The sequence below is a fragment of the Chiroxiphia lanceolata genome, chromosome 26 (genome assembly GCF_009829145.1).
Source record: "Chiroxiphia lanceolata isolate bChiLan1 chromosome 26, bChiLan1.pri, whole genome shotgun sequence".
NCBI classification, from domain to species: Eukaryota; Metazoa; Chordata; class Aves; order Passeriformes; family Pipridae; genus Chiroxiphia; species Chiroxiphia lanceolata.
Window position 1 is genome coordinate 2,090,111 of NC_045662.1, and position 14,616 is coordinate 2,104,726.

A 14,616-nucleotide genomic window follows, 5' to 3' on the forward strand; every position below is an offset into this window, starting at 1 on the left:
CGGGTGACACGGCTCCCGCCGGTGACAGCCCACCGGGATTACCGGCACCGCTCCGCTCCTATTTTCCAGCCGGATTTGGGGCCGCGGGAGGACCCGCTCCCTTCCACGCGTTTTGCAAGATTTGAGGTTATGCAATTTAAATTTTTTTTTTCTGTTTACTTTTAAAACTTCGCGTGTGTGTGTGTGTGTCGTGTGTCCCCCCCCCCCCTCCTCCAACCCCTTTCCCCCAGGTTAGGGAATGGTGCCCCCCCCCCCAACCTTCCCCTCCCTCCCGTCCCTTCCCCTCCCCGGGGGCAGCGCGGCCACGTGAGAGGCCCCGACCCGACCCTGCGGGACCCCCGGGGGTGGAATTTTCAATTTAAAGCGGCGCCGCCGCCCCCGGTGCTGCGGTTCCCCGGGGCGGGGGGGGGGGTGGGGGGGTGCGGGTGTGCGGGCAAGGGGGGGGTGCGGGGGGGTGGGGGTGGTTCTCCCGCGGCGACCCCCGCACTTTCCGCCGCACCGGGGGAGGGGAAGGGGACGCAGGGGGTGCGGAGAAGTTGGGGCGCGGCGCCGGCGGGGCCCGGCGGGGCGCGGCGGCTCTAACAAAGGGGCGGCGGGGGAGGCGCGGCGGGCGCGGGGCGAAGCGGGCGCGGGGCGAAAGCGGCACTTACCACGTGACGAGCGGCGAGCGCGGTCCGGGCGGGCTCGGCCGCGGCGAAACGGGCGCAGTTCGCAAAACAAACCCGAGCGGGGCTTCCCCCGCCTCTCCGGGGACGAGGGGCGGCAGCCGCGGCGCCGCCGCCGCCACCCCCCGGCGGCCCCCCCCGCCCGCCCCGGCGGAACGGGGGATGGGCTCGCCCGGCTCTCCTCGCTCGGCGGCCGCAGTGCTGGTGGAAAGGGGGGGGGATGGGGGGGGAGGGGGGGAGCGGGGCCCCCCCGCCCCCGGGTCGGAGCGCTGGGCGGAGCGGGCGCTGCGGCGCTTCTCGTCGGCGCGCCCCGGTTTTCCCCCCCCTGCGCTCCGGGGCGAGCGCGGCGGCGGCGGCGCGGCTCGAAAATGGCGGCCGGGCTCCTTCCCTGCCCTCCCCCTCCCGTCAGCCGGAGAATGCACCGGGGGGAAGGAGGAGGAGGAGGACGGGGAGGAGGCGGGGGGGGTAAAGGGGGGGGAGGGAGGGGAAGAGCCGCCGCAGCGCCCCCGGCGGCCGCGCCGCGCAGCGCAACCCGCCGCCCGCCCGCAGCCCGGGGGGCCCCGCCGAGCGCCCGCCGCGGCCGCGCGGAGGAGCTGCAGTGCGGGAGGGGAGGGGGAGAGGGAGGGGCGGGCACCGGGCACCGCCGCCGCCGGGGAGGGGAGGGAGGGGAAGAGGAGGGAGGGAGGGGAAGGGGCGGACCCGCCGCCTTTTGTCCGCCCGCCGCTGCGGGAGGCTGCGCCCGCCGCCCGAGCCCGCCAGGGGGCGCCCGCCGGCGCGGCGCCGCGCGGGGCACGCCGGGAGTTGTAGTGCGGGCTCCCCCCTCCCGGGGGACACACACGGCACACACAGACCCGGCCCCGCGGGGACCGCGCCGGGATAACCATCCCCTCCCCGAAACACAGACTTCACGCGGGGTGTCTTTTTCACCGAAAGGCCGCTCTCTGGAAGAAGAACTTAAAACGCAACTTGCACTGTTTCAAGTGGTTCTTCCCCCCCCCCCCCCCCCAAAATAGCACATCGTGCTCTTCCCGTCTCCACCCGCTGCACCGGGAGATCTCTGCCGCTCGTCTCGCGTTCTGGGAATATCAGCTTTATTCCCAGACAATCTGCCTAAAGATTCCATGGCAATTCCAAAACTCCCCGACACCCCGATCCAGCCCGGATTTGGGAGTGTCCCCGCAGGACAAGGGCCCCCGGCGGGCTCCGGACGGAGCTATCCCTGCTCCCACAGCCCCAAACCTGCAGCCCCCGATGCTACAAACAGGATTTTGGGCCAATGTCCTGAGGAGACGCGGGGTTGGAAGCCTCAGGAGCACGTCTGCAGCCCAGCAAAGAGGGTTCCTCCTCCCCCCCCTCCTCTCCAAACTCCGTCTGGCCACACGGAGGACACACCACGAGCAGCGAACGATTAGTTTGGGACTGCAGAGACCATTTCACCTCTTTGACCTTCGGTGTGGCCGCCTGCAGGAGGGTCACACCGAGTGTCCCCCAGCACAGACAAAGCCCTTCACCCGTCACACTCGGGGTGCCACCATCCCGCTCGATATTCCTGCCAGGAAAGGCAAACGCCCTCCCCCTGCTCCGGCGTCGGTTTTGATTTGAGATCTCGCTCAGCTCTCCCCTCGCTAGGGCTGTGCTGCCTCTACAGCAGGAATGCAGCTCTGCCAATAAAAAAAGGGCTTTATACCATCGTGTGCCTGCAAACGGAAAAAGCTCCAGCAGTGCCAGCTCTGTGCTCTGTCACAGAGGAGAACCTGCCCCGGGGAGTTGGGTTTAAAGAGAAAAACAAAACCTGTCCTGCTCGGCTGCAGGATTGGGTAAGGATGAATCCTGTCTCCATAGCCAGTACAGCCAATCCCGGTCTGGATTATGCAGCACACACAGGCAAGTTCATTTCCTCCTCTTGCTTTACATCCCACCACCACTCAAGGGGAAAAGCAACCACAGAATACCCTGAGCTGGAAGGGACCCACAAGGAACAGCCAGCACAACTCCAGGCCCTGCACAGGACACCCCAACAATCCCACCCTGTGCCTGAACAACACTCCCCTCTAAAAAGCATTTGGAGATACAGGGTCGAGACACTGCTGCTGCTCTTTAAAATCCAACACACTGCTTAACAAATCACCACAGAACCATCATTACAGTTGGGTTTTTTGGGTCAGGAAATGCGCAGGCAACATATTTCATCATTTTTCTACAGCCTTGTGTGGCCACCTGGGCTCGCAGCCAGAACCACCCCAGAGGTGACTGCTCACCATACAAATGCTCAAAACTCAGCTCACACCTAAGTGTTTTTCCAAGAAAAATGTCCAGCTAAGGACAGCAGGAAGACCAATGCTGGGGTTTATGCCCTGGCAGGGAGCTACAGACAGCCAGCTCTGCTCCTGTGCTGTCCCTTGCAGTCCCAGTTGTCCCCTCCCTCATGGTCATTCCCCATCCCAACACACCAGTTACCCCATTCTCAGCACTGTCATGCAGAACCTTAAAAAAAAAAAAAAAAGTGTGTGGACCTTGAACTGGGCTTCAAGTCAGTGATGAAACAGTGCCAAGGAGGGCAGCAGGGCAGTGTGTTATCAGCAACCCCACATCCAGCACAGAACAGGGTCACATGGAGAATGTAATCTATTCTTAAGGGTAAAAAAAATGCCATTTCTGACAGACAGTTGCATGATGAACTCAGAAGCAGCTCCACACGCTCTCCTGATCCACTCACCACATTTGCAGAGCTCTTTAGGAACACAGGACACAGGACCCTACAATGCCATGCAAAGTTCTGATTTTTTTTTTTTTAATGTACCTTGAATTCAGCTCAGCTAAAAAGCAGAAGTAGCAAGAAATGTGGTTTTATACTGGAGCAGAAGAGAGGGGACAATCTGTTGTGGAGGAAGTTAAAAAGAACCTCCTGTGCAATAAAGTTTCTGATCTTTTGTTGACTCTGCAGTGCAGAGTTTTCTGCTGAGGCACCTGACCAAGAGCCCAGATCTGCTGCCTGACAGTCCAGTACAGGTCTGGATCTTCCTGCAGCACAGACACAGCTGCAGCTTCCATTGTCCAGCCTGATCTGGAGATGATGTAGCAAAAATTGCCGTGCAGCCCAAAATAATACAGCTTTGGCCTCTGACAAGTACCTTCCTTCAGCCCTTCCAGGCTCCATTTCCCACTGGAAATTGTGCCACAACATCTCCAGATCACCTGGCAACCCCTGGACCAGGCACCCTCACCCACAAGTCCCTCACACAGGTTGTTCCTGCTCTTGAGATGCTCCACATGAACAAGAGCAGCTCTCCCCAGTGAATGCACATTTTTACTGCATCATCCTTTAAGTCCTCCTATGAATCACCCTCTATCCAGAACACACAAACCACAACATCTGGTGAGAGTTCTGTACCCAGCTCCTCTAACCTGACTGCTGCCTCATCTCTCCCCCCTATTAATCCTCATGACTTGCTTTGATTGCACCTGCCTCAGAAATTTCACAGTCTCTGCACAGTAAGTATGTGCACAGTTGTACATAAAGCTATATTAACACTTTTAAGTGATAATATTTAAGACTTTTGAGCCTGCAGAGATGCTAAATCAGTTTGGGAAACACCCTGAAGGTGGAGAAGGTGATGGCCACCGAAGAACAGAGCGATGAGACTCCCTGCAGATACAACCACAACTTTTGCATCTTCCCTTGCAACCTCATCCTAACAAAAGGCAAGCTCAAATGTCAGTGGCCACAGAGGCTTCAGAAGACTTGCCTGGTTTAAAGCTAAATATAGATAAGCTGCAGCAACAAGAGACCTTTGCAGTGATCACTGCTCTCCTGATATTTTCCTTCCCCAGAACCATGGTAAGGAAGACATTCCCTAGCACGTGCCAGCCACCCATTCTGAAAATGCTCACTAAAAGGGAAAGAAAAAGGGTAAAGTCCTTAAAAAACAGAAAGTGGAGGCACCTGAAGGCAAACAGAGGCTGGCAGAGCTCAGCAATCCCTCCCTGATCAGGCAGGTATCTGTTCAAGTAACATATCCTAAGGTGAGCTACAAACCTGGATCTTCCTTGGGGACTTCTGGATCAATGGAATTTTAGTTTCCTTGATAAGAACAGGAAATGAGTATACTACTATGCAGCCAAAAAAGCTGAGTGATTGATCTAAGTTAAACTGCTTGTTGAAAACCCCCTTGATCATTTAGATTGAGCCATTTGATACAGAATTCCAAGGACAACACAGAATCCCAGAATGGTTTGGGTTGGAAGGGACCTTAAAAAACATCCAGTTCCACCCCCTGCCATGGGCAGGGACACCTTCCACCAGCCCAGGGTGCTCCAAGCCCTGTCCAACCTGACCTTGGACACTTCCAGGGATCCAGGGGCAGCCACAGCTTCTCTGGGCAACCTGTGCCAGGGCCTCCCCACCCTCCCAGGGAAGGATTTCTCCCAATATCCCATCTAACCCTGCCTTCTGGCAGTGAGAAGCCATTCCCTCTTGTCCTGTCACTCAGTGCTTGTTTTCATGTTGGAGTATTTACTCTCTAGACCATCAGCACCTCTCAAGGTCACCCAGGTCACTTCAGGATAAGCAGGTGAGGGGGGAAATTATTTAAACTGCAGTGAACTCGAGGGGCATTTGTTACTGTGATACCCTAATGAGATACTTTAAACCAGTGAAGGTTTCCATGCATGTTTCCATGTATGGTTTGTGCTGTGAAATGTATTCCTATGGTTTCCATAGGGATGGGTGGCTGGGAATGTCAGGCTGTTTGATGAAGGTAACAAACCTCACCACTGTGTGTCTGAGTCCCTGCCAAAGGCGTTGGTCTCCTCCTGCCAAAAAGCACTGGAATACTCCCCACTGTTGCATCAGACCAAGGCACATTGGGCAGAAGAGGCTTCACAGAGCCCTCCTGGGAACTTCTATTTGTTCCAGTTTGGGGAACACAGAGAAACACTTCCTGAAGAAGAACATCTGGCTGAGTACCCACAATAAAACACCCGGAATTTTCAAGCTGTTACTCCAGCTGGGGAGTGATAGCTGGGTTTTATCAACTTGCAGAGGGAAAAGCATCCAAATCTACATCTAACTGTAATCATGTATCACACAGGTGCCCGTGACCTGCCATAAATATTACCATGTTGGCTTCCATCCATCCAAAACACAGGTATGAAACTGCACAAGAAGGGCAAGGATAAGCCTCAGATCCCAGGTTTGATGGATATTTGCTCAGAAAACACTGTGATGGCAGGAACTGAGGTAATACTTTATGGGTGGTTTGTGCAGGAGACAGTCTATGACCCCAGACATTTAATGATGCAAGGATTAAAATTAAATATAAATGAAGAGCAGAATAAGCAAGGTGACAGCTCACCTTTAACATCTGCATTCCTCCCATCTCAGGTAGTTGTATCATGGGAGAGGAAAGGGAAATGTGATCTAACTTGCACTGACCATTTAAAGCCCATGTCTTATAAAACCATGAGACAGAGGCTAATGGAGTTTTAGGGGACAAACTTTTCAAACCTGAACACTGAAATAATCCTGATGGGTTTGTGTAGTTACAGCAGAGGCATTTCACACTGTGTTCCCACTGCTGGGGTAATATTTGGGTCCACCACGTGATAGACAAATAGAGTAAGCTTTCATGTAAATAAAAGTTAGAAGAACTAGGTAAAAACCCAGCAACTGGTTAACAAGCATTGGTGTGCTGCCAGCACAGGGCTGAGAGGGAGACTGGGTTTATTCCTGCTGCACAACTCAACCCTCTCTCCCTCTCCCAGTTGGAAAGTCCTGATCCACTCTCCTTTATCCACAAGCCATGGCTGAAGCTCACAGAACATCTTCAGGGATTCAACCTGCACCAAATCTTGCACCTCAAGCTCCCTGAGTGAGCCAACAGCAAACCCAAAACTCCCAAATCCAGCCTCCAGTCACTGCTGACCCAGGGAGGTGACAACTCTCCCTCTGCCACAACCAACACTAACACCAGTTTTAGGTCTGTTTGTTGATTCATGTCACAGTCATCTTTTTCACACAGCTTTCCTCAGATCCACTAACAGAATTAATTTCTAATTCTCCTGTAGGGCACTTGGAACATTTCTACTGCTGTTTGGATTTCTAGACTTGGGGGAGAAAATTACCACTGTTGGTAGCTGCTCCTGACTCAGTTTAATCCCAAACTGGAGCAGCAGTTTCACCAGACTGAATCAGAGCTGATAAGCAGGGTATTAGATTATTTATTCCTTTGGTCATGCTGAAGAATCACTCAGCCCTTGAGATCAGGGCTGTGCTCTGAGACCTCCTGTTCCAGAGGTAACACAACCTGCAAGTCTGAGCCCTCAGTTTCAGGGCTTCACACAAATTCCTCAGCCCTGGACAAATCCACCTGCCTTCACACCCTCGGCAACACAGCCAGAAACCAAAGCTCATGGGTGAAAAACTCACATCCCTACGTGCTCTTCTTACTAACAGCACTTCCTCTCACAAGTCCAGCATGGGAGAATCAGTGCCCAGGCAACCAAGGGGAAATGGCAACGATGAGGAGAAGGCAGAGAGTCCCCATTGCTGTGGCCATGGCAGAGCCAGCCCTGGAGCAGCACAGTCTGCATATTCCTGGGAAGGACCAGGCAGACCTTCCTGCTCCTCTGCTCCCAGAAACCTCCCTCCCCTTTGAGGAGCTGCAGGTAACAGGCTTTACAAAACTCAAGGGCTGTAATGGAGTCAGTCTCTTCTGTAATAATAAAGCATCATAGATTCTGACAATAATATTGGGTGGTAGATCTTGAGCACAACTCAAGGCCAGGACAGCCCTCAAACAGCTCCTAATCACAAATGTAAAGAAACTGGCACAGGAACAGATGACACACTCGCACACTCCAAAAATCAAGGTCCAGCTAGACCCTCACCACAAGAAGCAAAAGCCTCTAAGTGGAGATGCTGAGTGGACACAACAGCCCAACATGACCCCTCTCAGTGCCCCCACAGCACACACAGGCACAGCTCCTTCCCCTCTGCCCCTGCCGAAGCAAAAAGGACTGGTGGGATCCTCCCATGTCCCCTTCCCTCACCTGCTCCATCAGAGACATCCTCCAGTGCCTCCCAAACCCAAGGCCAGGGTCTCCCTGCAGTGCCCAGGCTGCACACACGGGCACCACCCGTGGCCTCCCCGGCCACTGGCACCACCTCTCCACTCCACAAGGGCTTCAGCGCCCTTACATCTTGCTTCTTTACTCCTCCTGAGTTTTCCAGGCTGCAGTAAGAGGCCAAGGAGCCACACTGGGAATGAGAACATTCTGCCAGGCAGAGCTGTGGGCCACTGTGCCCCTCCTTGGCTGGGGCACACAGGGGGCTCACGGCACCCCAGGCTACACGAGCACCCACACGGGTGCCAGGCTCCACTCAGCCATGTGCCAAACCCCAGCAGCCTGTGGCACTCTGGAAACCAGGACCAGGCTCCAGATTAGTTATCTCCCCATTCCCACCGGCGTCGGCAGGAGCTGCAGGAACACAGATTTCCAGGATGTTTACTGATAACCTCCAAAACCCACAGCAGAGTGGTTTAATTCCTTTCTCAAAGCCCACAGAACAAGTCACTGTTACTCTCTGTACAAAGGCTAAGAGCCTTTGCTGCTGTGTTGGCCAACTGGAGATCAGATACCACAGCAGATTTGTCTAAGGTCAGTGTGAAGGGATTGAGAAAATATTTTTGGTTTTCCCATTACAAGAGAATTTGTCTAAATTCAGCCTCCATAATTGACCTAAAGTCAGGCTGCTTTGGCTTGTAGATTTATGAAAAGAGGGAAATATCCTTCCCTTCAGCACTTCCCTTCAGGTTTTATTCAGCTGCACAGAACTAGACTGTTTAGGACACACAGTTTAACTTGTAACAACATCAGCAAGGCAAGAGGTGACTTTTCAAGAGAAGCATCAGCAAACCCTCACCACGCTCCACTCCAGACCCAGAAGCCCTACAGGTGCCTCATACACAAGGAAACCAGAGACATGGAAACGTGAGGAGGAAAACTCACGTTTAGACCTTTGGTTTTCATGGGACAAAGGCAAGACCCCTCTGACAGGTGCACACAAAAAACTCTTTTGACATCATAAATACCTATATAAGCCAGAGAATATCAGCAAATTAAAGGGACCTGATTAATGTAAACCTGGGGTTAAGGATGCACACAATAAAGGGAGGAAAAAAAGTAAGAGATCTTTCTTTTTCTGGGCAGGTCACACCTTGATGTCTCGACACTCTTGCACACAAGGACAGGTAACATCTGTAAACACACACACACAAGCTCCCAAGAGGAGCCTACACATCTCTCCACTACATGTGGGCACTGAAATGCTTTTGGAGAGAGAAACCCCCACGGGATGAATCCACACTCTCGGCCAAAACCCCAAAACCTCCATTTTAAAGTTCTGCATCCGCCAAGAAACTGCGTGCAGGGCTCCAGGCTCATCCTGCACGGTCAGAAGCCAAACCCGCTCCTGCCCACACCCCCCAGCACCCCCGGCCCGGCCGGAGCGGGGTCCGGGCAGCGCCGAGCTGGGCCCGGCCGGGGGCACGGGCGGGACGTACCTGGGCGGGCATCGCGGCCGGGCCCATCCTCACACCTGCGCTCCAGGTGGGCAGCACACGGGCGGCCTCGGGATCCTTCCAGCCTCCGCCGGGCACGGGGGGGACAAGTTCCTTATTTCTGTACTCCGGGGGCTGGGAAAACCCGGGACCTGCGGGAGAGAAAGGGCTGTCACGGGGGGGGCCCTGCAGCCCCTCTCCCCCGTTACCTCCATCCCGCCCCGGGCCGGCCGGCGGGGCCGGGCCCGGCAGCGCTCGCAGGCCGGCCCGGGGGCGCGGGGCACCAGGGGGGAGCCCCCCACTCCCTCCGCTCCTTCTGGAAGCCCCCCGGGCCCGGCCTCGCTTCCCGGGGCTAAAATGGAGGCGCGGGGCGGGCGGGGGGGGTCCCCGCTCCGCACGGAGCCGGCCGGGCCCGGCCCCCCGGGGGCAGCGCGGCGGGGCGGAGCTCCCCCCGCGCCCCGGGCCCTGCGCCCCCCGCGACCCCCGACCCGCAACTCCCTTGCGTGGGGAGGGGGGACCCGCCCCCCCCACCTCCTTCCTCCCTCCCTCCCTCCCCGCCTTTCCCCAGCCCCTCCGCGGCCCGGCCCCCCGCAGCCAAGTTGCGGGACGGTGGGGCCGCGGGTCCGGGGGCGGCTCTGCCCGGGGTGGGGAGGGGGCGGCGACCCCCGGGCCGTGCCCGACGCCCCCCGCCCGCGCCGCGCCCGCCCGTACCTGCGCCGCTCCGCCGCCTTCAAGCGGGCACCTTCCGCCCCCCCCGCGCGCCCATTGGCTGCGCGCGGGGCATGGGCGCGCCCCATTGGCCGCCGCCCCGTCAATCACGGCCGGGGGGGCGGGGCGGGCGGTGATTGATGCGGTGCCGCCGCTCGGCCCCTGCCCCGCGCCCCCCCCGCCCAGAGACCCCCCCCCCGCCCCGGGACCCCCCCCGGCCGGGACCCCCCCCCGCCCCGAGCGCACCCGCACAGGCCGCGCAGGGGGGTCCGGGCGCTGCGCAGCCCCCCCGGGGCAGCCGAGGGTCCGGCCGGGCCGCGGGAGCGGCGGGGCGGGGGGCGAAGGGGTGCGGGTGTGGGGGCGGCGGGGGGGGCGCGGGGCGGGGGGTGTCCCGCGGGTGGCAGCGGGTCGGGGCCGGGGGGACGCGCGGGGTGTCCCGCGGGCCGCAGGCCACTCCTGCCCCGTGCGGGGCGAGGGTCCCGCAGCACCGGAGGGACCTGCGGAGGGACCGGGGGTGACCCCGGGGCGCGGGGGGTCCTGTCCCGCGGGTGGCACCGGGCCCCTGTCCCGCGGGTGACCCGTGTCCCGCTGTCCCACCATCACACCAGGCGGGTGTCACGCAGGTGTGACATCCGTGGGTGACAGCAGCGCCCCGTCCCCAACACTGCCCCGCGGGGGACACCAGCGGCCCCCGTGTGCCCCCCACCCGTGGCTGTGCCAGGCTGTCCCCAAACTGTGCCATGGGCCCCGCGGAATCCAACCCACACCACACACCAACAGCCCCCTCGGTCCCTCGTGAGCCACACGCTGCTGAATTCCGGGTCATCTCAGCGTCACCTTCTTCTCTCAGACATGGAAAACCAGCCAGTGGCTTCTCCTCCTGCCCACGGCCGGGGGGACACAGCAGTGCAGCTCTTCGTCTGCTTCCACTGTTGTTTTTTTCAATTGCCTTTTAGTTTTATCTGAGTCACAGGCCGCGTTTAATTGAAATTTAGAGGCCCAACTCCATGTCCTGCAGGCTGAAAACCAGCTGAGGTCCTTCATGTCTCACTGATGGTCCTTCTGTGAGAACAGAGTTGCTGTTTCCCTTTGGGACAGTGGAGCTGGGAGGAGGATCAGAGAACCATGGAATGGTTTGGTTTGGAAGGGACCTCAAAGCCCATCTCATTCCACCCCTTGCCACAGGCAGGGACACCATCCCAGGTTGCTCCAAGTCTTGTTCAACCTGGCCTTGGACACTTCCAGGGATCCAGGGGCAGCCACAGCTTCTCTGGGCAACCTGTGCCAGGGCCTGACCAAACTCGGAGTAAAGAATTTCCTCGTAACATTTAATCTAAATCTATCTCAGCTTAAAACAGTTCCACCTTATCCCACCACTACCTGCCCGTGTAAAAATCACTCTCCCTCCTTTTTGTAAGGCCCATTTAAGGACCAGGAGGACGTTTGAGATGCTCCAAATACGTTTCCACAGATGACACCCTGATCCTCAAAGCCCTGCTCAGGAATCCCTGGGATGGTTTGTACCATCATAAAATACCCCCAGCACTGAGCTGGGTAGAGCTCTGCTGGATGGACCAAAGGAGAAAATTCCCATTTTTGTCTCCTTGGGAAGCCAAGCTGTGTCAGGTTTTAGCTCTGATTTCTTTCCCCTGAACCTCCCCAAAGTCCAGGTCTGTCCATCCACTGGACAGTGATGATGGAGAGGGAGACACCAACACACCTGGAGACTTTACAAGGGATGGGCTGGACATGGGGAACTCATCCAGTGTGGGGAGGCAGGAAAATTCCTTCCCTGGCAGAGGATTTACCACACTTGTTCTTAGACAGAGTCTTTTCAATTTCAGGGCCAAAAGGAATTTTCCACACCAATTCTGGTGCAGGGGGGACACGGGGAACTTGTGGCCCCACTCAGTGTAGCGGCCAAACTCCTCTATTTAAATTAAAGTTGTGGATGCCCCACACAGAACAGCCTCATCCACCACCCCCACACACTGTCCTTGCCCTCCCTCCCCAGGGAAGGTGGCTGCAACCAGGTTGTTTTTTCCTGGTTATCCAGGAAAATCTGGAATATGACGATATTCTGCAGGTGACAAAGTGTTTAAAAGCAGGTGAGTGGACGAGCTGCTCCCACAGAGCGACGGGACTGAGGAGAAACACCTGCCAGAAAGAGACTTCTTTAAATCTGTTGAGACACACGAGAATCCAAAAGAGGCAGAAAGTAGCAACTAATCCTCTTGTCTCCCACAGCTCGCTTTCCAAACATCCTGGTAACAGAGGATTTCTGTTGTTCCACACATAGGCGGATATGAACTGCTGGATTTGGGAACAGGAGATTTTAAACTGAACAAAGGATGTCAGAAAGGAACATGTGGCTCCTTTCTGGATGTGAATTTCTGTGGTAGTTTTGATGGAATGACCTTTGAGAATGTTGTGGGGGTTTTTTTTCTGATCTGGGAGGTGTTTCTGACACTTTTTCCCTTATTGTGCCATCAGGATTTTTGAAATCCTTCCATCATTTAAGTCTGGGCCAGGAGAGCAGATCCCAGGTGGAAACAGGTCAGAACATGACATGAGGGACTGGCAGGACCCCAGAACCCTGAGGGATGGACCAGAAATGCAGCCAGAGCCGTGGAAGGTGTTGATGCCCATGTTCAAGAGGCTGCAGAGGCACTGGGGGTGACCCAGCTCCTGCTGAAGTGCTGAGAAACCCAGTAAAGTCTCAAACCAGCCCAGCTGGCTCTGGGGAGGGGACATTCCCCCAGCCCAGGTCCCACATGTCACTGCTGTGCCCACTCCCCCATTTCTCATCAGTCTCAGGTCTCTGCTGCAGCAGCTCCTCAGTGTCCTTCACCCCCCTCCATCCTGTTTCCACCTCCACAGGCTTTTCTGGGTCTGGCATTCCCAAATCATGGATTTGCTCCATGACTCTGCCCAGAGGCTGAGGAGGTGTTTGCTGTCAGGGTCCAGTGCTGTGACCCCAAGGAAGGGACAGAGTCCCCTCCTGTCCCTGCTCACTCAGAAGCATCTCCCAGGGTTTCTACAGCAGCTGGACCCAAACTAGCAGACAAATCCAGTGCTCCACAAGCACTGATTTGAAAAACGGGTCAGCAAAAGAAGCAGAGGAAGTTTTATTTTCTGTGTTCTCAGAATTTTAAACCCTGATCCTTGGAGGATCAGGAATACAGGGCTCCCTGCCTTAGAAACCCTGTTCTTCTGCTCCACTAAAAACGAAGATGAAGCAGTTCCTGCTCCTGGATCAGCTCAGGCTCAAATAAAGTCACAGACTTGGACAGAGGGACAGAAAGCAGGAAGATGCTGCAGCAGCAAAGTTAGAGATGAACAACAGAACAAAGTGTGCTGCCCCACTGAGCTGTGGGTGTTCATAAAGGTCCCAAAAACATCCCCGAGCTGGAAATCCCGAGGCACAAACAACTCCCGGTGTTCCCTGCATGGCTGGGATTCAGACCCGGAACGATGTGTGGCAGCTCATAAATCAATCCCAGCAACGCTTTGCCTTTCTCTGCAGGCACCTAAAGCTCAGCTTAACAAAGCTCCGGTTCACCACTAGGACGAGTCCAGCTCCGAACGGCCCCGCGCGGCTCCATCACCCGAATTCCAGCCGATATCCCCCGAATTCCAGCCGATATCCCCCGAATTCCAGCCGACACGGGGACGCTGCGACCGAGACACAGGAAGAACAACTCGGCTCCTGCTGCCGGGCGGGAAGTTGGCTACGGAGAATTTAACTGTGAGACACAATAATAAATGTCCGGGATCAAAAGAAACGCGGGAGAAAACAGCGGGAGGCAGCGAGGAAAGGGTTTAGTTCGGAGGCGCTTTTCCAGCCAAACTCGGCGCTCAAAAACCACTGGATTAGGTTGATACTGTGGGGAAAAGCGAGCGGTGAGAGGTTTAATCCGAGATGATTGTTTGCAGCAGGAGGAATTCCCGCACAGCCACGAACCTTCCTGGGAAGCTCTGGAAGTACAAGGCAGGAATGACTTCTCTGCTGACTGACAGCAGTTGCAGCCACGGTGTCGGGAGGCAGGAAAAAGTGAAAATAAAAATAACCTGCCCCTTACCCAGGTTATTGAATCTCCTGTCGCTGCAGGATGGAAGCAGCAACAATTCCAGGGATGGGGCGGCCACAGCTGTGCCAAGACCTCCCCACCCTCCCAGGGAAGGATTCCTCCCCAATATCCCATCTGACCCTGTCCTCTGGCAGTGGGAAGCCATTCCCTGTGTCCTGTCCCTCCATCCCTTGTCCCCAGCCCCTCTCCAGCTCTCCTGGAGCCCCTTTAGGCCCTGGAAGGGGCTCTCAGGTCTCCCTGGATCCTTCTCTTCTCCAGGTGAACCCCCCCAGCTCTCCCAGCCTGGCTCCGGAGCAGAGGGATCCAGCCCTTGGAGCATTTCCGGGGTCTCCTCTGGACTCTTCCCATCAGCTCCACGTCCTCCCCTCAGGTGTCACACCCCCACCCTCACCCCAAATTCCACCCCAGCCCATTGACTGGAAGCCGGGGGCAGATCCAGGTGACAGGTGGATCCCCAGGTAGCACAGGACAGAAACCAGCCCCCGTGTGCCCCGAGGTGTGTCCTTAAACCCTTCCCAACCTTTGCCACACTTCTCCACCTCCTGAAGGACAAATACCACCCCCCCATCCCAAAGCACCTGGGGCTAAACC

The 14,616-nt window shown here is 56.7% G+C and overlaps 1 protein-coding gene across 3 annotated transcripts in view; it reads right to left on the bottom strand.

Moving 5' to 3' along the window:
• The window catches only part of KANSL1 (KAT8 regulatory NSL complex subunit 1), a 100,704-nt gene extending 91,234 nt beyond the window's left edge, over positions 1 to 9,470 (bottom strand). Inside the window, exon 1 of one of the 3 annotated variants that reach the window (XM_032711449.1) lies at positions 9,230 to 9,470. The gene's annotated coding sequence lies outside the window, so the exon portion shown is untranslated. Of the gene's footprint in view, positions 1 to 650; positions 790 to 9,229 lie in introns of those variants that run through there. The other 2 variants (XM_032711447.1, XM_032711448.1) reach the window with 2 other exon arrangements.
• Between the last annotated feature and the right edge of the window lie 5,146 nt (positions 9,471 to 14,616).